This window comes from Stigmatopora nigra, chromosome 5 (assembly GCF_051989575.1).
Source record: "Stigmatopora nigra isolate UIUO_SnigA chromosome 5, RoL_Snig_1.1, whole genome shotgun sequence".
NCBI classification, from domain to species: domain Eukaryota; kingdom Metazoa; phylum Chordata; class Actinopteri; order Syngnathiformes; family Syngnathidae; genus Stigmatopora; species Stigmatopora nigra.
Window position 1 is genome coordinate 8,807,807 of NC_135512.1, and position 24,082 is coordinate 8,831,888.

General features: G+C 36.0%; 1 protein-coding gene across 1 annotated transcript in view; it reads right to left on the reverse strand.

Annotated features, from left to right (window-relative positions):
• adgrl2a (adhesion G protein-coupled receptor L2a) overlaps positions 1-24,082 on the reverse strand; it is a 163,322-nt gene that overhangs the window by 127,505 nt on the left and 11,735 nt on the right. Inside the window, exon 2 of the mRNA XM_077716758.1 lies at positions 20,186-20,308. The gene's annotated coding sequence lies outside the window, so the exon portion shown is untranslated. The remainder of the gene's footprint in view (positions 1-20,185; positions 20,309-24,082) is intronic.

Here is a 24,082-nt window from a genome sequence, read left to right on the forward strand (position 1 = left end):
AAAAAAATTAAGTGCTTCTGGAAGCGCGTGTTGTCTGTCCCTGGAGGTTACTCTTTCGGCATTGAGGTCCGCTTTAAATGTGTCTATTCTGAGTGGAAGCCGGCAGCCTGTAATGTGACCTAAGTAACTGCCCGCTGACTGATAGTGTGAGCCGTAGCCCCGCCATATGTTTTCTCACTGACAAGTCACAATGCAGTGGATTCAAGTCAATGTTTATTGTGCAAACAAAATGTGTCCTGCGAGTCTTCCTCTGAGGAAAGAGCAAAGGGAAATGACACCGGGCACGGTGACGGAAGCACACTTCAGAGAATGGCAAGTTGCAATGCGTTTTGAAAGTAAGATGACTCACAATGTCGGTTTTGGCACGACATTTACAGCAACAACAACAATGTCAAGGACAGAATGAAAGCGGATATCGTTGGGGCCAAGCAAACCATCTGTATCATCATGCTTAAACCTGTTTACTTTTGACATGAGACAAAACTCCTGAACTTGCTGAAGCAATGCCAGATAATCTTACTGGACCGGAGTAGCTTTATTTAACCTCCACTTAGACCTTGGCGCACTCCTGCCCACGTGCCGTATTCTTCCTACCCCCAGGCTCTCTTCATGAAGTTTGTATTCATTAGAAAAAATAGGTTGTCTCAAAATATTTTACAATTTCAATATGAAAGACTAAAATGCCAATTCCAATAAGATGTGAAGTACCATGTTAAAGAAAACATGTTTAAAAAAAACTCAGATGTGTATTACCACCGAGTAAAAAGACGATTGATATTACTAAAACTTTTCTAGCCCAACAAAGAATATCTGAAGTATCTCCACTGATATTTTGCTTGAGTTTCCCCAGTGGGATACTATCAGCATAGATCGACAATGGTGGGAATCAGTCCCCTTTCATAGATTTATGCTTCCATAAAATTTTGATGAGAGCCATGCAGAGTGGATGGTGCAATTCAAGTGTTATCCTAAATCCTAAAAATCTATATTTTCCAAATGAAAATGAATAAATGAATCCCTTCTTGGGCCACCAGGATCACAAATAGTCAGAAAACAGTCAAAGACATCCATTCATTGATTACTGCAGGCGTTAAATCCAAAGCACTCTATTGGATTTTTGTTTATTTTTAATGGAATGCGGGCTCGTGTCTGAATCATTTGTCTTTTTAGGAAATTGTCCTTTAAAAACAGAACAAGGCAAACTGCGAGGACACATTAGTTTCTATAGTAGTTTAGCTGTTGCAGAAGCAAAGCAGGTGGGGAGGTTGATGACAATCAAAGACAGTATTGGTGGCCTAATTTCTTCATGTCAGACAACACCATATGGTTTCTCTCCTCTGCACCTATTTAGAGGCTGCCTCCATAAAGTATGCAAACATCATAGTCCTCACAATTAATTAAAAAGTGCTGAAACATGGATGTACTTCACTCTATATACTATTAAAAACACTGCTAAAACAGAACAGAAGTCTCCAAGGTATTTATTTATATGAAAGGTGTGCCTTGTCCTTGAAATCTAGCTTTGTTTCCTTTTCACAGTATTGAAATTTAATTAGCAGCAAATATGGTGAAAATAAATCACATCAAATGAGTTCAGATTTAAAAGTGGAAAAACAGAAACTGGTTAAAAATGCAAAGAACACAAAATGTGTAAAAATATATAGGAATTTCCTTTCCTTAAATCAATAAGTGACCATACTATACTGCTGTTAGCAATATACAACAATCTGAAATAACAATGTAGATCTATAAATAGGACCAAAAATCTTTAAAATCTTTGCAAATGATTGTTTCCAGCAATCCAGATCGTAAGGGTTTTATGACAGCTCTGCCTGCGCATAACCATGAAAAGAATTGAGAGGCTCAAAGAGCTACTGTCGAAATTTTATTTTAGGCATGTGACTGGAGACAGTGATTGCTGACATGGAGTGTCTCAAAGCTGAGGTGGTGACAGGTACCAGGGTAAACTATATACTATGTCACAAGACAGGCCAATCCCTGATGTAGCGGGAATGTGGATGTGATGCCCAAATGACACAAATGTTTCAAAGAAACCAGGAAAAAAAAACATAATTGACTAGTATTCACATTGGTCGACTTAAGCTTGTACATTTTGTTCAAATGTATATTAATAGATTCAGAGCATTAAACAATTGAATCTGCTCTAAATTCTGACTGTTAATACAGTGGTTAATCCAAATGAGTTAGTCAAAAACAAAGGGAGTCTTTCCATGTTTCATTCTAACAATGAAATAAGACTGAGGACAAGGATTGAAAGTTTCTAGTGTGAGAGTGGGGATGGGTCTTGTGTCATCCCCCTTTAGTTTCTTTGTAGGATCATGTAGCAGGGGGCGAATTAAGCAGAAAATGGGTTTGTGTAGCATACAATGGCACATAGCTAAGAAAAAGGACAAGTATGGAAGATGTCCCTTGTAGGCGGGGTTCCCGAAAGACTTTGTTTGCGTTTCGCTACAATGCCTCACTTTTAATGGACCATTAGTGGGGGTCAACCGCCAAGTAGTGAAACAATATCACAACATTTGCATTGCAACGTTGGTACAAATACGCAAGTTGTCAGGCATAGCGAGCTCAGCCTTTTCAACTTGACAGCAATCCCTTTAGGTGTGAGACAAGGAAGGTTCAGCGGTGCAAGGGACAGCGCGAGATTTGCTGGTGGAGAAACGTTGAGACTGCGGAAGTTGCATGCAGTGAGGTGTGTGTCAGGGCACGAGAGACAAAGCAACAATTACACACAATGAGGAGAGCAGAGTGCATGCTGACAGTAATGCAGTCCGAGGGGACACACAAGACAGAGTGCTTGTGACAACTGTGCGAGGCCGTCACACTGCTGACAGACAGGATTATAGGTAACAAATAAAGCAAAATGTTACCTTCTTATTTTCCTAAAATCTGGTGTAGACTATATTATTCATTCAGTCATTTCCTGAGCTGCTTAATGTCACATTTATTTACATTGCAGATTTACTACATACTGTATATTAAAAAAAATATTTATACACGAGTTATTTTGTTTTTATAATTTGTCAGCTATGTCAGGGAGTCAAATGTACCTCAAAATGTATACCGTATACTATTTTGAGCATACTGAATAGTCTATTTCTGTTGTATGTGTTCCTTTTTCAACAAGTGCAATAGGTACTTGGAAAAAGTTTAAAACAAACAAAAAAATGAGTGAAATACAATAACACTGAACAAAACATTTACTACATAAAAACAAAGGTGAATATATGTATAATATTTCCCTGTTATTTCATTTTTTAATAACCTAATAAGTTATCTGTAAAAGACGTGAATCCAACTTTTCAATTCACAATTCAATGTTTTCCCCAGATGTGTAAACTTATTTAATGAGAAGGAATTTGGCATTAAAATTGAATCTAAAAAAATTAAAATAAAGAAATTATGAAAATATATTTTAACAAATTCCCTGCAGAACATGTTTGTGGATCAGAAGTCGGTGCAACCCGCATTCATTTGCTCATGAAGTTACGACTTACAACTTTAGACATTTGACTGAGAAGCCATCAGGCCGTTGCACCATCATAAAGTTTGACAGCACATTATACATGCACAGGGGAGCACTATTATTGGTTTTACTGTGCCTTACCTGTGTGACTTCCTCAGGGGCAGCCTCCATCTCTTTTCGACAGATGGGGATCCTGATGTGTTCCTGACTGCATCTCACTTAAGGGGATGTGCTTAGGTCCACGTTTGTTAAAGCAAACACCTGTCTACAATTCTCCAGGTGTGAAATATTTACATCCTTCTCTCCAAATGCCCATCACCATGTGCGACACAGGTGCCACTGCAGTGTGGAGCTAGTAATCAGATCCTTGTAAGCTATAACGCAGATTTGGAAAAACATTATCTTTAAGGAATGAAGAGACCGTGTAATTAGAAAACGTGAGCATATACTTATATTGAATAAAAATAAATAGTGGATTAGTGGTTAGCGTGTCGGCCTCACAGTGGGGGACTTGGGTTCAAATGGTTACTCCGGTTTCCTCCCGCATTCCAAAGAAATGCATGATAGGCTGATCTAGGTTAGGTACAGTAGAGGAGTACAAGAGCCCAGCCCTATTCCTGGATGAAACTATAATCTATTTACATTTATTGAAATAGGGTGAGCCCAAAGACAAGTGTCAAAAAGATAAACAATTACTTCTGCAAATATAATATTTCTAAACACAAGCACCCCCCCACAAACACATACAAACACACACTTCTAGAACACACTACTAGATCTCCTAGATATCACTGTAAACTCTGCTCTTTTATACCACCTGACTGGGAGACACTTGCGGTAAAATCAACAAAAGAGAACTCTTCATCATTTTGGCAGGCTAGTCTCTTCGCAAATTAACTTTTCCTCTCCATCCTTCACACATGGGACTTCACCTGCATCGCCAGCAGATTGTGCTGCCACTCACCTCATTCAGATCCCACTATACTGTAAATTATCTCATAAACTTTGAATTATGATGACATAATAAACAGAACATACATAATGCACTAATATGCAACAATACTGATGAAAATCAGTCAGAATTTCTCAATGGGCCAACGACTCTCAAATGCATATAATATCGAAGAAGGTAAGATGAGAACATAGGGTGACGGCTTTGTAAAATGCGTCCATTTTAACATTTTACTTCTGTACACACTGCAAAATTGAAGTCTAGATGACCAATCTTGAAAAGTTGCATTTTTCAGGGCACATGATTTCAAGAAGCAGCAGAAGATGACTTTCAAACTATACTACTGGCCAGATAAACTCGACTGCATCTCTGAGGTTGATTTGGTGTACACATTTACAAGAATACCTACAGTATTTTGAAATTTGACTATAATATCAATGCCAAAAGAAAAGTACCTTCCCCCATTTAATAAAGCAGTTATTTTGGGTAAATATTGGAGCAGCTGGAAAGTCCAACCGGTTGTTTCATTTGCACTTGAAAGGTTCTTTGTGGAAGACTTCATCCGGGTTGCTCCACACATCAGTCACCATCCAAAGCCAATGATTAAGCCAATGTGGACCACTAATAAGCAGCAAGCACCACCCAGTGGACTCCTTTAATTGGGTCAATCAAAGATGAGCCATATACGGAAAACCCGTGGCTAGAATTGGGAGAGAGTATGCATTCACTGGACCAGCCATTTTGCAGCTCTCTCTAATGTTGCAAATGAACAACTAAAGGCCTGTGGACATTATGATAGGAAAGTCTGATTAAAAAAGCATAATCTCCAGATAGGTTGGCAGTGACATTGCATATTCCGTTCACTTTCTTTGAATCAGATCATCTTTATGCAGTCCAATCTTCCTTAGTGTTGGACAAAAAGGAATGACTAAGTAGTTAAAATGTTAGGATAGTAGACTTGGATATGCTCAATCCTTCAGCAATATATTCCCATCACACTTGCGATTCCAGAGCCTCTTTTTTTAATACTTTTCATACTGATAGTGTGGGGATGGGGTGTGTTTTTGGTACAGTACAGTATAGTCTTGCTAATTCCGGTAGGCTTGCTTTTTCTTCGAGAAGATAAAATATTGCATTGTAATTTCTGTCATTCGTACTCCTTAATAATAGGGCTCATGCAAACTCAAGATCTGTGAGTGTCTAAGATCAGAGCATCACCTAATTAATTATCTGATTTCTGTTTGTGTGTGTGTATTTGTTCTTATTCCAAAAGAGGCAACAGGGCTTCATCAAGAGATTACTTCAGATGTCCAAACAGTTATTTAAAGTGTTTTGACTTTCAAAAGAGTAAAAAAAATAAAAAGAAAAGCCCCTTTAAGTATTTGTTTTCAACTGCATTAAGAATGCGAACAATTCACTCAACAGTTCGTTTCACTGTACTTAACCACTAGACATGACTATATCTAGATTACTGCAATGTTTTGTTCAATGATTTAGCACATTGTGTTTAACACCTCCATTCCTCGAGAAGGTGCATCAATATGCAAATACCAGAGATGCAAATGCCAAAAACCAACAGATCATATTCATTACACTCCGTATTTATTGATAGAATATATATATACCAATATGTTTAACTATACATTTTAACTGTGTTAATGTTAAATGTATTCCTTCCTCCAAAAAGACCAAAATAGACTAAAATCATTATCAAAAAGGGGTCTCTGATAATGGATGATCACCTTAAAGTGAAAACGCAACCTCAACAATTGAATAAAATTGGCTTTAGAAGCATGGGATAACTGAAGAACTCATCTGTATAAATACACAACACAGATGGTCCTACTATCCACAGGGAAAAAGTCATCCCTGCTGTATTTGGCATATATATAGGCTAACACAACAATGATTATATTAGGAAGGTGGAAAACGATTAATTACTCCAGCACTATATGAGAACAATATGCTTATTTTATGTTGTTTATGCAAATCAAGCAATACAAGCTGATTACTTACATCCATCTATGGCTGGGGATAAACAGACTAATGCCAGGACTACTGAAACCATCTAATTGAAGTTATTCTCTGGTATTAAGATCATTCTGTTTGTGCAACACAGTTGGTGATTTGAGGCAAACTTTTAATGATGCCAAAATTTAAAAAGGACAAAAAAAACAAAATTTAATGTGTATTTCAACTGCCATTTTGGAGAAATCAGTAATCATCAAAACTTAAAAAAGAGCATATGAATATTTTATGTTTAATTTTTTTATTATTCAGTCATTTTCCTTATTAATAAATATTTAAATTAATATTTAAATGTCGAAACTGAACCACTACAACCTTTTCCCAGCTGTGTTTTAATAAAGTGGAATCAAATATAAATAAATGAATGAATGAATGTATTCCATTTTGGAATTGCTTCCCCCTCTGTGATAAAAATGGGGATTTTTTTTGTTTTGTTTTCTTTTACAAAAACATGTTGCTCTTGACTCAATTTCCTTACACTTAGTGTAACTGTACATACCATGTAGTACAAAAAAAAAGTGTGACGATTTTTGAATGGCAACATCCGAGTTGCTCACAAGTGAATAAAGTCTCAACATCGAACTGCCACAAGGCCTTTAAATTTTTAACAACCACTTTTCACTCCAAACCTCTAAAACATTTATCACTATTCAACATGAGGAAGGTTATTTTTTTAAGAAAGGGGGGCATGTTCGATGATGCTTGGATAGCGTGAAATTCTTTGTGACTTGCTTTTCCATTGCCTGGAGGATACAGCCGTTTAAAAACATCTCTGCACACATACGCATGGCTAACAGGTAATCTATCTAATTGTAGCAAGGGAGGGGTACGTCTGTAAAATATTGAAGAGCTTCTATAACCTTTATTTCACCCTGCCTGCAAGCATGTCGTAGAATCTTTGCATAAAAGCTAAATGTCCTCAGGCTCTAAGGTGCAGACAAACATCTCAACGGGCTGAAAAATGACCACACTCCTCAGAAGTGATTGCTCAAAATGTGTCATTTATGATAATTAAACTGCAGTTTGGGGGTAAAAGGACACAAAATAATTTATTTAAGTGTTTTTTTTTTTACAGAATAATTTACCTCACAATTTAGGATCATCTCTTTTCTTATACTCATTGGGGATAGAGCGTTTTCGGTCTTCGGCCTTCAGCTTTAGACAAACTGCTTCAGTGGTCCCTTTTCTATAGCATTAATGCTTGTTCCAGGCTCATGTTTGGCTCAGAACCAGTTATTTCTGTTTCGGTTAAACAATCACTGGCCCAGGGGAGTAAAAACTGATGTTTAATGAACACCAACTCACTGCTGGACCAGACAAGGCCCAGTTAAAGACCAAATACTACAACACCCTGGTTATTGTGACAATTAGAATTCACGCATTCGTGATTTGTGTGCCACAACGATAGGCCAAGGAATAAAAAAGGGGAAAAATATCTTTACTTAAACTCATTTGCTACATTGAATGCCCATCACGTCGGCATCAAAAGGTTCTCTTTTCTTTATGGTTGAAATTAAATGAGTCGCCGCAGGCAAATGTAAACGTGTACACTCGTGTTCAAAGGTTTCGAGACTCTTTCTTACCCTACTTCATCAACTGTCATACATTTTCTCCAAGGAGTATAGAAAAGAAGCCACACCGGTGCCACACCAAGCCTGACATTTCTATTGTGACGACCCTCACCCAGTACACTCGCGTGGACATCATGACGACAATGCTAAGTGCAGTTCCGTCACTTAAGGGGATAGTAAAGTGTCTCCAAATATCTGACCGCATCTGTTAACGGTAACAATTACCTGCACCGACGTGCTGTACATATGGAGCCCGGGATACTGACAACTCTACTCAACTTTATCCAGCTTGCTGTGTGTTCTTCCGTTTACACACAAATCACAGATCTATTTGTAGATCACAAAAATATATGTGAAAATCTTGAATATGTATACATGGCAGCTGTATGTGTGAGTAGATTTTAGTGATAAATTCCGCACCATAGCTGGCTGCGAGTACTGGCTCAGGTATGCTGCACTTTTCTTTTTGTCACCATGGCCATTGTATTGACGTACTGTTTGATGGAAGTCACATTAAAAAATGTAATTCTTGGTATATAGTGGCTTCTTTTCTCCACCCTTGGAGAAAATTGAGTCAGTTACTTTTGACCAACTTTTGACATGCATGTACATGCTCACATTTGCCTACAGCTACAGTCACTGGATTTGACCTGCCCGCAAACAAAGGAGGCCCCATAATGTTGACGTGAGAGCACTTGACTTGAGCGAAGTGTAGTTCACCCCTTTTTTTCTCTTCGCTGTGGTGTGTTAACTTTTGTGTCAGAAACACTAACGCCACTGGCTTCAGCTAAATAACTATTTTTTATTGATGTGTGTCATGCAGCATATAAAGATAAAGTACATTTCTGGACCCCCTGCACATTCACATCCCAGCCTGCCTACTACTAATGTAATGATACGCTGATTATTATGGGGACCCATGGCTTCAGTTCGGCTCATTTGCTAAAGGAAAGCAAAATACTGATTGTGAAGCGTGTGAAAAAGACCAACACATCCTGAGCACCAGCACGTAACAAGCACTCTTATTGTTAAAGTGGTTTTCCACTTTAACAATAAAAAAAAAAAGACTGACCATTTTCAAAACTCCTCTTGATTCAATTTTATTTCTTGGCTTTTACCAGGACATGAGACCATTTTTTTTACCCAATTGGCAAGTAGCATAACACTAAAACATTTGGATATATATCACAAAAGGGATCATATTCTACTTATTTCACAATTTTTAAATTATTTTTTAAAAATGTTTCTTTATTTAATTCATGGCAAACTGTCATGCTCCAGGTTCCATGACAACCATCAAACTTGTTATTCTCCCCACAGTGAAGAGAATGACATGACATTTAGCAATGTTGCAAGACTTGTACAGTAAGGTACATTTATTGAAATGGCAAGCCTGAGATATACAAAGGTGAAAGGAACCATGCTGCTTCCCACTGGGGTACCCTCACTCCCCCACTTGCTAAAACTATCCAGATTAGGGCACCAAATTACAAGTGTTGAGGAAAATCTGAACTATTTCATACAAGGTTTTGATATTAGCGGAAAAACCCAATAGCCCCTTTTTTAATAGTCAAACATGTACTTTAATTGTACATAATTTAATTAGATTGCGGTAAACTATTTAGTTGTTTTGTTTTTTTGCAAAATGTGGGTATAAATACATGACTACATTTGATTTTTTTCCACTGCACTCCCACGTACTTCATTGGAAACAGTTTGCACACACTTATTACTTTGGCATCTTTCTTCTTTGCCACATGTGCATTCAATTGTGTATGATTAACCGCGAACAACTTGAAATATTAAAATAATAACATTACATTTGGGTGGGATGATTAAAGGATGTTCTCTTTTAGCTACTCTGACATTATATTTTGAAACTTCTCGGCAACGCCACCCACTCTGCGCACACACACAAACACATTCTCCCGCTTCCATCTTATATTCCATCTCTTTCTGGCCAGGCTCCATAAGCCCTGCTCCAGCTAATGCTCAAGTAGTTATCACATTGGCGCTTGGTGGCGGTGATCTTGAGGAGAAGGCCTCAGGGGTTGAGTTGAGAGTTATGCGAAATTTGAACTTTGCAATGGTTGGTTTTGCCGTCTTGTTTACAATCCCCAGCGTGTCGGTACATTTTTATACTGTTCTCTAGCCGTGTCCAACTGCAGAGTGTATATAGAAATTGTCATGTCCAGCTTGCCTCATCATCAGAGATGGTACATGGCAAATGACAGTATAACAAAAAGAGAGAAAAAACACCACATAATGACGACACCCAGAGGCCCGAGAGAGATTGCCTATACTAGGATGATTTTTTCCCCCCCATAATGTAAAGCAGAAGACATTCTTTTATTGCAAATTTGATTATGTAAATAGATACAGTAATACCTAGGAGTGTTTTTACGCCACCCTGAATCTCTATTTGCATCAGGCCATAAAAGTTTCATAAGACTGTGAGAATGTTGTTTGCGATGCATTGTTTCTTGTTCACAATTAAATGATTTGAATTATTGCAGACAATTGAATTCTTCAATATCTGTAAGTGAAATTAATTCAATGCAATTCCATATATTCTTATATGCTTAAAAGTACTGGTAGAACTAATGAAACAAATCTAAATTACAAATAACATATTTTTTTCTAAAACACAGAAATAGAGGATAGTATAAAACAACTGGTCTTGCCATATTTTAACCTTTCTGAGAATATACAATATACATTAAGTGTATGCTCCTCAATGTTGTTGGGAGAGAGAAGTACTAATGGAAAATAGCCAGAAAATCTTCCACCATTATAAATACAGCTACAGAGTGAAATGATCTATAAGATGTGCTAAATGTTAATAGACTTTAATGGTTGATTCACAGATAATTGGAATGTCAAAAATGAGCAACTGAAAAAGGCAGAAGGTTTTGGAATATAAGAACTGAGTGGTTAAAGAAAAAAATACAATTACAACTGTTAAAAACATCATGCAAACAACAACTATCTTGAAACATGAGGAACTTGTGTATTTGCTATGGCAACTCTTGCGAACAATCGAAGTACATTCTTGTGTAGTTCAGCGACATGGAAAAAACTGCCATATTATTACAGAATGTCAGTCTTCTTTATTCAACAGTCCACCAAGATGACAAGTGCACTCAAGGCATATATCTGTCTGATGCATGCAAGACATGGGCGTGGTTGAGGTTAGCTAAACCCACGTCATGTCAAGCAAATCACGCCAATTCTTGGAGCACACACTACCGCTACTCAATTACTCCATTTGAGGCTTCCAACAGAGGGAAAATTACCATTTCTACATTTTCATTTCGCGCCGTTGGAGAAAGACCTCGACCACCAACCCAACCAATTGTGGTTAATGTAAAAACTGTTGAGTTCCAAAGCATCTTTGGATTGTCTATTGACGTCAATGTCAGCCTTTGAGTTAATACATGAGCAACCTCTGTTATGCTTCAATAGAAATAAGTTACCATCTCATTTTCAACCACAATGTCCAGACCAACTAAATTATGTCAGGTTTAAGAGGATTCTTTAAAATTAATCCCATATTTTGCCATATGCATCTCAGATTTTTCCTCACACCTCAAGGTATTCTATATAAATAAATTCCCCTAAATACTGTAAATTCATCCTACCAAAGTTGGCAAAATCAACTGACAGATAGTTTGTAACAAAGATGTATCTCTCGTTCCCACACGGATCTTATTGATTCATGCTAGTACGTTCTGAACATGAATAAATGACTTTACATGAACCTGTAATGTGTAAAGGGCTGCAAGCAGGTGGAAATTGATAGCAGGTTTTGAGTTATTATTAATGATTGTGTCATTCTTGGGCGATGAAAAAAGTAAAACTGTTGTGTCCACATCTCTCGGAAGTAATTTGGCAGGGTTCTCATGCAAATCGAGGAGGGAAGGGCAATTCAATGTGGGCATTGTCTGCTCAGCTGTGTAGATAGCTCTAAGTATGATCACTAATGGTTGTGGAGCTGTATGTCAAAGCCAATATAAGTAGCTGTTATTGTTCTGCAAGCATTGAAATTCTGTTCAATCAAGAGAAGGCAGTAGACTATTCAGTAATTGCAGGAAGACAAAGGAGCGGTGTTCATCCCCTAGATTTGCTTTGGCCATGTCTTCTTCCAATGCTGAATTGCTTTGTGCAAGAGTTTTGAAGTGACAATAACAATTATGTCTTACAGTTGAGCAGTGCTGAGATTTGTTGTTATGTTTCCTTGACTGTTTTAAAGACTCTTGATGTTATGGCTTGCTTTAGAGACTTTATGGCCCTCCGAGGAAACAACCGTTTAAATTCAATTAAGGGTACAAAATGGCACATCTGAAAAAAGCCCTTTGGAAGCTTTGTTTGCAGAGTCCATGTACAATGACTGTATCTGGAGCTGTATACATATTGTGATGATTATAGCTAAAGGGTATATTTGTATCGGGTGAATAAAACTGAATTGTTACGCTTCGAGGTTGGGTACAATGTATGTCCTGTGAATAAAATTACATTTTTATCAGAAGCCTTCATATAATCAGTCATGAACACTAATATAATATGCCAATGGAGCTTTGTTCAAGCCATCAGAGAATGTGATAATTAGCAATTAGTGATCAGTATATCATGGCAGGTGATTTTTAGAGTGTCCCCACTCAACTTGCTAAATAATCCTGAGGGGCTGCAAATAAAATATCCCATTGGATTACAAAATGATAAATGCTTTTCACAGGACGAGCTGCAATGGCAGATTAGGCATGATTATGATTGGGCTCATTTATTTTCAACATGTCATTATCTCTTGCAACATTGACTGAGCAAATGGCCAAAGAGATTTTACGGCTGTAAGCGTAAAACTGTTCTTGATCATTAGAAGTTGGCGATAAAGTCAAAAGTTCATCAACAACCAACAAAAAAAAAAGTTGAAAAAGAAACAAGAACAAAAGATTCTTTAAACACAAAAGCATTTAAATGTAATTACACAAAATTGGGTTGAATTCAACCATGACATTTAATGATTTTGCATCAAGTTTCGCTATAAAACGAGGTCTAAGCTTATAAACCTCAGAGACATTGAAGGGCCCAGTAGTACATACTATATGAAGATGAATAAGAAGTGATTATGTATTCATTTTATTCACCAATCAATATTTTAGGTGAGAATATGCAGAATTTATTGATAAAAAAACGTTGAATACATTAAGATTAAAGTACACTTGAGTGAAACCAGCAGTAATGCTGTTGGTAGGGTCTCAAGAGTAAGGACGAGATAGACTATGATCACCGTGCTTAACCCATTTACAGCATTTGGCCTGTTGTAAAAAATGATACCAAAAATTAACATAAAGTGCTTCAAAACCAACTCTTTTAATGTCAGTGAGCTCTCATCACTAAACATTTTGAATACCAATCCCAAATTAAAACAGACATACTCACATGGCTGCAGAGCATAATCAAGGATAAGGTTAAAGCACTAGAACTCAATCTTTTTAAAAAAGGAATTAGACGATGATTTTAAATTAAAAAACGCGGACACATAAATATTAGCAATATCTCAAACGAGGAACATCTGTGCTTTGGGGGTTTTAATAATAATAATATTCTATTTTAAAGCATGAGCAGGTGTAATTTAAGCTATTTAAATTTATCATTAAATAAATATTGCAAAACAAATGTTATATTATGGTCTAATATGTCACACCACTACAACAGGCGGGTAATAATATTCATTAAAAGTATTTATTATTTTATGCCTGTCAAATGTCACATTCTAGAAATATTACAATTAAATATCACATTTCTTGCCAAAGATCTTTTAAAAAAAATGTTAAAAGGCACCATCTCAATTCATGCTATTTTTTAGTAGTATTTGTTGTATTTATATAACCTGTACTCTGAATATGAATAAAATATGTGTATTTATTCACTCTCTCTCTCTCCCCTTTTGTTTGTCTTATTTTAACATAGGTACTGGAGCCTATTCTAGACAATTGTAGGCAGTAGAAGGTGGACACAAAGTGGAAAAAACATTCACACACACTCCTTAATGATGGCAATTTAGTGTTCAATCAGCCTACCAAGCAAGTTTTGTGGATATGGTTGGAACCCGCTGGGGATTGAACCCTCGATCTCAGAAGTATTAGGTGAACATGCCAACAATGCACGTATATTTGGTCAAGAGTGTACAATTTTTGTACTTTTTACTCAGTATAATAGATCAGTTGCTCACATGGTACTATAATTCAGCAATCTAATAATCAAACACTTTGTCCTCAGTAAATCTTCAGAGTCCGTGTAGTGTCCACAGCCTTAATTTGGGAAAACAGAATGTTCAACACAATTTTTTCCTTTATTACTAGGTGTCTTGTCATTCAAGCATTGGTCTCATCAATTTTAATGATCTTGTTGAGTAGGTGTGAATAATTGATTGAAAACTGTTTTCCAATGGCTTGATTGTCACAAAGCAAGATAAATAGAGTGGAATAGACTTATAAAATATTTACTAGAGTGCTGGCCAGAAAAAAATGATTAATTCCAAAGTCCTTCATCACATATTTGGGTGTCCTCGTTCAGACAAGGTACCCAACCATGAAGCCAAAAGATGTCTTAAGACAATGTACCAGAGAGACAACAACAAGCAAACCAAAAAACAGGATGACCGTTGTTCCTTTGCACCGGCCATTTAGAGACCAACAGGCATCTTAAAGAAAAACAAATAGATCAACAAGGCTAAAAAAACAGTTAACTCAAGAAGAATAAAAGACATCAAGGGGCATTTCTTCCGGGAAATGACAACATCCGTTGACAGCAACTGTATTTTACGGTGGTTGTAAACAATAGCAGCTTCCTCTCCGCATCCACAGTAACATAAATGATGAACCCTCAGGTTCAATAAATTTCACAAATATAATAAAAAACTAGAATTATTGCTCTCAGAGAATCTAAAATCGGGGAATTGCAAAACCCTTTAGTTCCCAAATTAGAATTTTTAAAATTCATGTTTTATAAGAAATAATAGATTATCATTAACATTCTTTTTATCCTCAGCAAGCCATAATTATTGGATTCAAGGTACTTGCTGAAAAGTGACCTAACAAGATGATCACTTAGTGCCATCTACTGTTAATCAAGCTTTTCAATTGTTAGGGAATGCAAAAGCTATCATATTTTAATACATTTAATTTATAAATATCCTTCTCTCTCTACATCTATATATTATACACACGTGAGATGTGGGTTTTCTCCGGGTATCTACAGACAAATAGATAGTTCCCCTAAAAAAAAAAAATCAAAATTATGCTTGTGAATCGCTGTGTATTCCAAGGACATACCATTCAAATTTCAATTCAATTTTAATATACCTAATCTATCCAATAAAACAAAATGAATGGTGACTTGAAAGGCTAAATGTGAGGACCATAAAGTCAGATACCAAAAGGCAAGAATACCAACTATTCGATTGTTCCCTTGGCAGGCTTTCAGCCTACAAAAATTATAGTGTACACACCCACAACAACAACTTTGAGACAGTTTGCTTCACAAAGAAGTTTTCGGGACCAGATATTTGTAAAAAAAAAAGTCAGAAATGACAAAAAGAATCCCACACCATAAGAGGAGGACAGGCAGCCAACGTTATCCATCCATATAAAAAAAATATACAAAAATATTCTGTTTTGGAATTGTGAACAATCATTTGTAACCATGTTAATAATGACATGCATATTATGCCATTGTGTCCAAGAAAAAAAATGTATTACAGTATTCAATGATTGTTACATTTCATTGTTGGTCAAAGTTGTAGGAAAAAATGTTATGCATAACAATTAAGAGACAGTAATATTTTAGTAAAATAAATTGTCTCTTCTTTTCCTGAGGGGGCTTTGCAGCCCAGATTGCTAATGCCCAAGGCCTGTTACTGGTCCGTGGCCTGGGGGTTGTGTTTAATTGACAATGGAAAAACATCAATGAATTCCCCATACGTAAAAGGATGACAGTTCATTAAGATAATTGCACACGCACTATATGATGTAAAAGTTTATACAAAATAAGAAAAGTGACATCATGAAATCTATTCTAATTAAGTCTTGGACTACCATTGTTCCTTTCACTTAATAGCTCATAGATCAAGATATGTGTTCATTACATTTCTCTATAAAAAAACTTAATAAATGCAGTTATTGCATATAACACTTCCTTACAATTAATGGGTTGTTTTATTAGCTTGAAAATGTATTATGCTAGTTTCTTTCCCTTTCATGGTTTTCATAGTTTCTTCCTGCTGTACAATAAATATTGGAAAAATACATCGACTGTTACAACAGAATAAAATTACACTTTTCAATTGGCAAAACATTAAGAATGCCATATTTTGAATAGCCTATGTACATGCCCATCAATGCCGGGCAATTGCTCCCCTTATTAATGATTGCAATATTTGACACGTTATATGAGGGAACGTCAAATAAATATCATTGGATCCCACCACCACCACCATGCACACAAATGCACACATACACATTTTGGTCACTTACTTTTCCAGGTTGTTATCTTGGTTGTGCACACATTTGGGCTTGTATCTATCCACAAACAGATTTTGCCCGAGGCCCCAGTAGCAAATTATGAAGCAGCACTCTTGGATATGATCAGCTAAGTTTATAATGCCATACTTCCAATGCTCATCTTTGTGGCCAGCCATATTGTAATGGTCTCTTTTGAAGAAAGGCTCTATCACTGATAGTCTGAGTTCAGGTCCTGACCGCTTGCTCAATTTAGCTAACAGCAGCGCAGATAGTATCCTTTTCAGCTGCTCTCAAAGTGGAGGAAATCTTTAAATTGCAATATAATGAAAATACCAAGCATGGCGCTGGAATCCAAGTGGTCAAGGAGTTAGCATCACATAAAAAGATACTTTGAAAAAGGTAAAGCACTGCATGCGATAGACAGCTTTGGCTTCAAACTGCACCGTGTTAAAGGGGCTGACAACTTGAATTATATGGTTATTAACACCAGTCCGGTTCTCTTTCTGTAAAGCCACTGCAAGCCCCATAATGAAGACTGCATATAGATCACTTGGCAGTCTGTTTGTCAGGTGTTTGGGTTAATGATAAAATGCAGAATACCTTTTGCAACAATCGAAGTAGGCTACCAGAAATGGTAATGGGGGAAAATATTCATGTTTTATATATTGGAAATCACACATGATGCTAATATTCCTCATGAAATTTGTCTCGTTTGTTTAAAATATTGCATTATTGGTTGAAAAAATGCTGAGAAATGCACACCAAAAAATATGCTCATAATCTTTGAACATAGTACCATTAAATTAAGAAGCAAAAATACTATATAGATGCATTACATACCTACAGCATAGACATATTGTTTGGAGTAGCATTACCCGTATTGTTGCAAAAAAAAAATCCAAATAACAGAACAGGGTGCTATTTATTTCCCCATATTTTTCACATTTTAATAATGTATATTAATCACACTAAAGACCAGATTTAAATACTAAAAAACTCATTTATAATACTCATTTGAATAATAATGAAACTATTCTTCATTTAACCTTCAGAGTTCTACACATGCCAGTGCTAAAATATTCAAAATTGCAAAAAAATCTTTTTTGAAAGCATCTTGAAGAATAAATAGACAATATTTCCTTTGGGGGATACGACTTGTGCTGACTGATAGCACCAAATGACTTTCCAAAGGGAGTTGCAACCCATTGCATGAGCTGACCTAAGGCGATCCTCTTCTTGTTCAAGCATGTGCCGTACAGACATTTCGTAGCCAACTGCTTAATTGTAATGTTTGATCCTCTTGACAATATCGGGGAGAAACTGTTAATAAGAACCAAATACATATCTATGGGTACCTTACATTTGATTTTATGAATGGAGAAACTGTTAGGAACAAGAGAACTATCTATGGTACCTTACATTTGATTTTATGAATAAAAATGAGCAGAATAATTCAGATAAAGTGAATATTTCAGGGCATGAAATCTATAGAACTAATTAATTTTTTTAAGCAAACGTGTGAAAATGATCTATAACCAACTTATAGGTAAAAACAAAACGAAATCATTTAAATACCATAATGGTCGCAATTTTAAACTATTGGGTTTGTTTTATAGTCACACTAAGAGAATAAAAACACTTTGGTGTTCAGAATGCCAAATATAATTAATTTCTGTATTCAAAGGGGAATATTATGACTGTTTGTTGCTGAAAAGACTTTAAAAAAACAATTAGGACTTAATGATATTAGCACCAAAGTCACATGCTGATAAGGAGTAACAGAAGCAGTCAAGAACTGCGGTTACTGATGATGGTGTATTTGGTAGCTCCATAATGCCTTCAACAAAAGAGGCAAAAAGTGGATGAGCGTGGCATCAAAAAGACAGGTTTGCCACAGCATTGTCTGCTTTATCACAAAACACTCACATAGTACCTTTTTAGCCCTAGAGGTCATGTAGGAAGAATGCACCACTAATCTCTTAGGAAAGAAAAGTGCAAAATTAGGTTTTAGAGCATTGCTATCCACCAGAAACCTCATAAGCAAAAGACATGCCTGCGTCTGGTATGTTCAGTGAACTAAACTTCAGCTTGGTGAATTCATAAACAAGACATTCATCGACCCACAATAAAAACTCTGATATTCAGGGTCAGCAGACACTATTAAAACAATGATTCTTCTGAGGGTTTGCTTGACCTTGAAGGAAGGCACTCTCATAACAACAACAAAAACTGAAAAAACACTAAACACCTAATAATTTGGACGTGACAATGAATTGGTTTAAAGATTATGGGGGGGGGGGTGTCAAATCATCATCATAGTATAGCTTCCAATATACAAAGACCACAAGTATTCACAGTTACAGTATGGGTTACAGTTGATAGATAAAGTGAGGCTGGGCTACATTTGCAAGTGCACCCCTAGAGGGAATATTATCAGGGAGGTTAGTGGTTTCATTGATTTCAAGACTGCAATCATCTCCATCTAATGTAGTGGGCAGAGAGAGGATAAGTGAGGCTGCAGTCTGTTTGTCAGCATGACAACTTTTACATGTTTAATTCGAACTGCAGTAAAGTGGAGGATGTTCCATTTATCAAACACGTTGACTGTATCTTTGCAAATATTCTAATTATGGCAAGGAGTCAAATGAAACATTTTCACATTAAAATGTGATATTTGCTAATCAACCAAATAGCAATAAATATTAAATTTGGTAAGTTTTTCAAGAAGAAATATGATTTTTTAAAAATTGGTACTAATTATTATTATTAATTATTTGAAAATTAAAAATGACTATTTTTCAGGAGCACAAAAATGTACTTGTGGCTTGTTTTTATTTACTGCGAACCAACAGAATTTAAATTTACAGTTCATATTTGGAGCATAGATGTTTCCTATTGCTAGATTTAGTAAAGCATTCATTCCAACTCACTTTATTATTAAAACTCGGTATCAGTTTTAAAATATTCAAGGAAGGAAAGAACTCTTATGCATATTTTAGTTCCAAGGTGCACAAACAGTCAAGCCCATAAATATTACTATTTATTATGGTCTTGCAATAACAGATTGAACATCCATAATAAAAATAAAAATGTTGATTGGGAAATTAATCTAAACAATCATGCTAATCAAAGTTTCACAATTTATTTCCTTTACTGACCAATCTCAAAATAATTTCAACAAACTATATTTTCCATTGGTGTTCAGCATTTAGAATCCAATGACAAGATATACAATAATTGTAATAAACATTCCAAATAAAAATAATGAAAATGTGCATGATTATGCAATGTTTTTATGCAAAAACAACCAACGTTTGTTAAATCACCAGCATTTTCTGCATGATTTTTCAAGATGGCAGCCACCCACTAGTTTGCGTATATGTATAAAAAAAAAAAATAATTAAAAAACTGCCTCCATCAACACTATCACGCCACAACCAAAGTAAAAGAAATAGGAACAATGCTGGGCATTACAACCAAAAAAGATTAATTAAAAACCTGTTCCAAAATGGTCTAAACTGTGAATGCAAATGCAAATCCTTGCGATTTGTAGAAGCCAAACATGAAAGTGGAAAAACTTTCTTGGTCCAATTTATCTCTTGGAATAAAGTTTAAATAGCCTTACCTGTACTGGTGTGATTTTCCCCTACTGTTGGAACCGTAAAGTGGGGCGAGTCTTCTGGTTCACTTGTTGTTCGGCGTAGATGGGCGAGTTGGCCATGCGTCCTCGAGTAACACTCTTTGGGGCCTAATGTGAATAGAGGTCAGAATAATAGACGGTCAAACAACAAAGACTGATAATCCTGTCTCCACCCGCATTGCTCACTCAGTTCCTGTGTTGCAATCAGACATTTTAAGGGCAGTTAAGATGCAGCAAGGGGCAGCTGAATGAATGCGGTCAGGAAAGACTCCCAAGATCCCATTATGGAGAGTAACCGGTGTCAATTCGCAGCAATTAGACCACTCAGATGTGTCAGTAGACAGGCCTCAAATTAATAAATAAATAACATCAACCACAAATGCATGCTGATATAGTCCTTTGAGTCATTTGAGTCTCCCAGTGGTCTATTTCCGTGCAACATTTAGTCTTTCAAAAAGCAACTAGGTATATCTTCTCTTCCTCTCCTATTCTGAATGACCTTTGAGTGAAAAGACTCCTTAGTGAGCAAGTAGATTACTGTCCATCTGTTTTTGCCAATTCACAAAAGACAGTGTTTGGTGTAAAGGAGATGTTTAAATGCTGGTTACTTTTAGCTTGTGTTTATGAAGGAATTCTTAGGGAGAGCATCATTTTAGTAAATTTATAATCTAAAAGGAGTGGAGCCATAGGACAACAAGATTGTTCTGTTCTAATTTGTATTTTTAAGAGTCCTTCATTGAAATATAACATCAAAATAAACAGATGCTATATTGAAATTTCAGGGCAGGATTATATTAATGACAAATAGGCTTTGTGCTCACAAGTTTTGCATAAATGGCAGTTGACCATATTTCATTCATTGTCTTATTTTATTTTATAGAGTTGCCCCTTTAATTGTTCAGTCCTATTACTGAAAGATAAAAAAATAAATGATAAAATTAGATTTTCAGAAATAACCGATGATATGCATTTTGACCATTTGTAGTTTTTATTGTAATGTATATAAGAGGTGAAAAAAAAGAGATAGCAAAAACTGAAGTTTCTTTTTTTTCTTAATAATACATTGATAATCTCATAAATTCAACTATTCTGGCAACTACTTTGCAATAGTTGGAAATGACAAATCAGCAAAAGTAAATAAGGAAAGGTTCCCCAAATCACCCTTCAATAGTATTAAAATCATTCTGCTACTTTCTAAATAATAATCAAATTTTAAAAATGTTTATACTTTAAAGAGTGAAAAAAAAAACTGATTACCAAATAAATAAATGATGAAGGCATAGCATTTTTGTATAAAGTATGCAAAAAGAAACAGAAAAAGATCCAAATTTGATTTAGTAATCAATTAAATGAATGAGAAATGCAAAGACATTTTCCACTAGGCTGGAATTGCAAGTGCTAGTCGAGTAAACATATTTTACCAACTTAAAATTGAGTTATTATTTTCATATACTGGAACAATTCGTTTCCATCGAAGCCTTACGTAACCTAATTTTTTTGTATGTAGAGGTACCACCAGGTATGTTAGTTACTATATTTTGGCGTAAACCATGATAAAAGGGTTGTTTTTTATCCCCCACTGTGAAAAAGGAAGCCACATTAAGGGCAACTGTCAGTGGTTTGTGGTTCCCTCTTTGAGAGGCCAGTAAAAGCTCTCTTCCATGTCAGCAGGGCAGATTGGATGACCGCTCGAGGACAGTCCCTGACACTGCTGAAAGAGGGTCAAAAAAAGGCAGACAAAGCTTTCTTCTGAAAAGGTCAAAGTGAAGACAATTCTCTTCGCACAAGGAGGAAAAAACCTTTCACTATGACATTTTTTTAAAAGTAAGAATGGATAAAAAGTATTATTTTGTTGCTGTGTTTTTGTTTGTAACCAAGTCTCAACGTAAAAAAGTAAATAATATTAAAATGAAACCTGTTAGGATTAGTCAAAGCACTAATTATGAAAGGACATTTGTATGTAGAGATCTAGATCTATAATGTGTGTTTGCCTTGATAGCAGCTCATCAGCATGGAAAGAACGATATGTTTAGATACACATGAAAATCATTAAAAAAACAACATTTAAATAAAAGAGGCATATCATAGTAATTAATGCATAGCGTGTACAAGCATAGAGTAGATGCAATGGCCTAATGAACAGGAACGTAAAGAATACACACTGGGAATTGAAGGCTCCCTGCACTAGACAACATAATAAGCAGGTGACAGCGTGTAAAACATTTCTCCTTTTTTGAATGAATAGACATGGAGAAAATTACCCTTGGCATTATGTATTCATAATGTTTCATTGTCTGGATGCAGTAAATAACACAAGTATTTTTTTTTACTATAGCCAATACATTACAGGGACACTAGAATACAATAGTTGACAAACAAAAAAAGTGCTAAAGTGTTTTATCATCAGTGCAGAACTGCTTTGTCCAAAATGGTTATGCCACTGGCCTATAATAAGTCACAGAGCTAATCCAAATTTGTCTATTGAATGAAATCACAAGTAACAACTATCATGAGACAATATTTTATAGTGTTCTCCATCACAATGGCAGCAAAAATAAATTACGAGGCTGATGGAAAAACATTCCATAACACTGCTGTAAAAAATCCTGCTGCATTAATCAGTGAGGAAATGTGGATATTTGTAAAACCATTGAAAGGATTAGACAGGGTTTTCTACCTCCTGCTGTACATGGCCCAAGTCCTGCTGAGAACGCTGGGAGTTCTGTGGAAGGAGCGCCAGCATTTGACCTAGCTGCAGTATTATTACGATATGACCCAAACAAAGCCATCAGCATGGGACCAAAGGAGGGGGTGTACTATTTGTCCTCATACCACCTCCTGTGTCTCAAAGAATCCATACTTGCTTTAAACAAGATTTAAGGGGATTACAAATTATTCCACTGAGCTTGGACAATTTGATCTTCGTTGGGGGCGGGCGCCGAGAAATATTCGTAAAAATCAAACATAAAAACACAATCAAGTGTAAAATAATCAATTATTGGAACACTTCTGCTCCTAAATCAAATTTGTAAGCAATTCTACCAAAACAAGGCCTTTCCAGATTTGTTTTCTAAAACGGCATATACATTTCAATTGTTAGATGTATATAGTATCTGTCTTTTGCATTTTGAAATGTGACATTAAATATATAAATACTGGGCCATAAAAAAAAAATACATGGGTGCTATTACAGGCTGAAGGCAGCCCAAAATTTAGTCACTTGTAACTAACAGGTAACATTTGTTTGACTGAACTGCCCTCTCCTGGCTAACTTTGAGCTTGCAGGCACAATAAGTCAGCAATTAATAAGCCCAGATATAAATAAATAAAATAAATAAATAAATAAAGAAGATCAACATATACCGTCCCGTCCCATAAATCTACCAAATTTTCATCAGTTATCAGTTCATGAATAACGAGAGGAGTTGGGCTTCAAATTTACATATCACAAGAACAACTAGTAACTGTATTACTACATATAAAATCAGATATAGGATACAGAATTACATTGTATATTAAAATTCTCTAGCAATCATTACTTCGTTCATTTATCTTCCGTACTGTCTATCCGCATAAAGGCTGTATGCTACACAGACGACATCCACAACGGCCAAAAACCAAGTCCCAAGCATATTAGAAACCATTTATTGTTATTATAACAACTTTTCTCATTTCAAGTAGGAGTGCGAGATTGATAATGTTAATATTTATTTCTCTGTCGGACCGGCACTAGGTGGTTCGCGGACCGGTAACGGTCCAATGACCGGTGTTTGGGGACCACTACCTTAAAGCACTGTACCTTACACGATGCACTAATATGGTAATACTAAAAATGTATTTTGAACAAAATTTAAGTCGAAGTGAAGTCAGGGATTATACAAC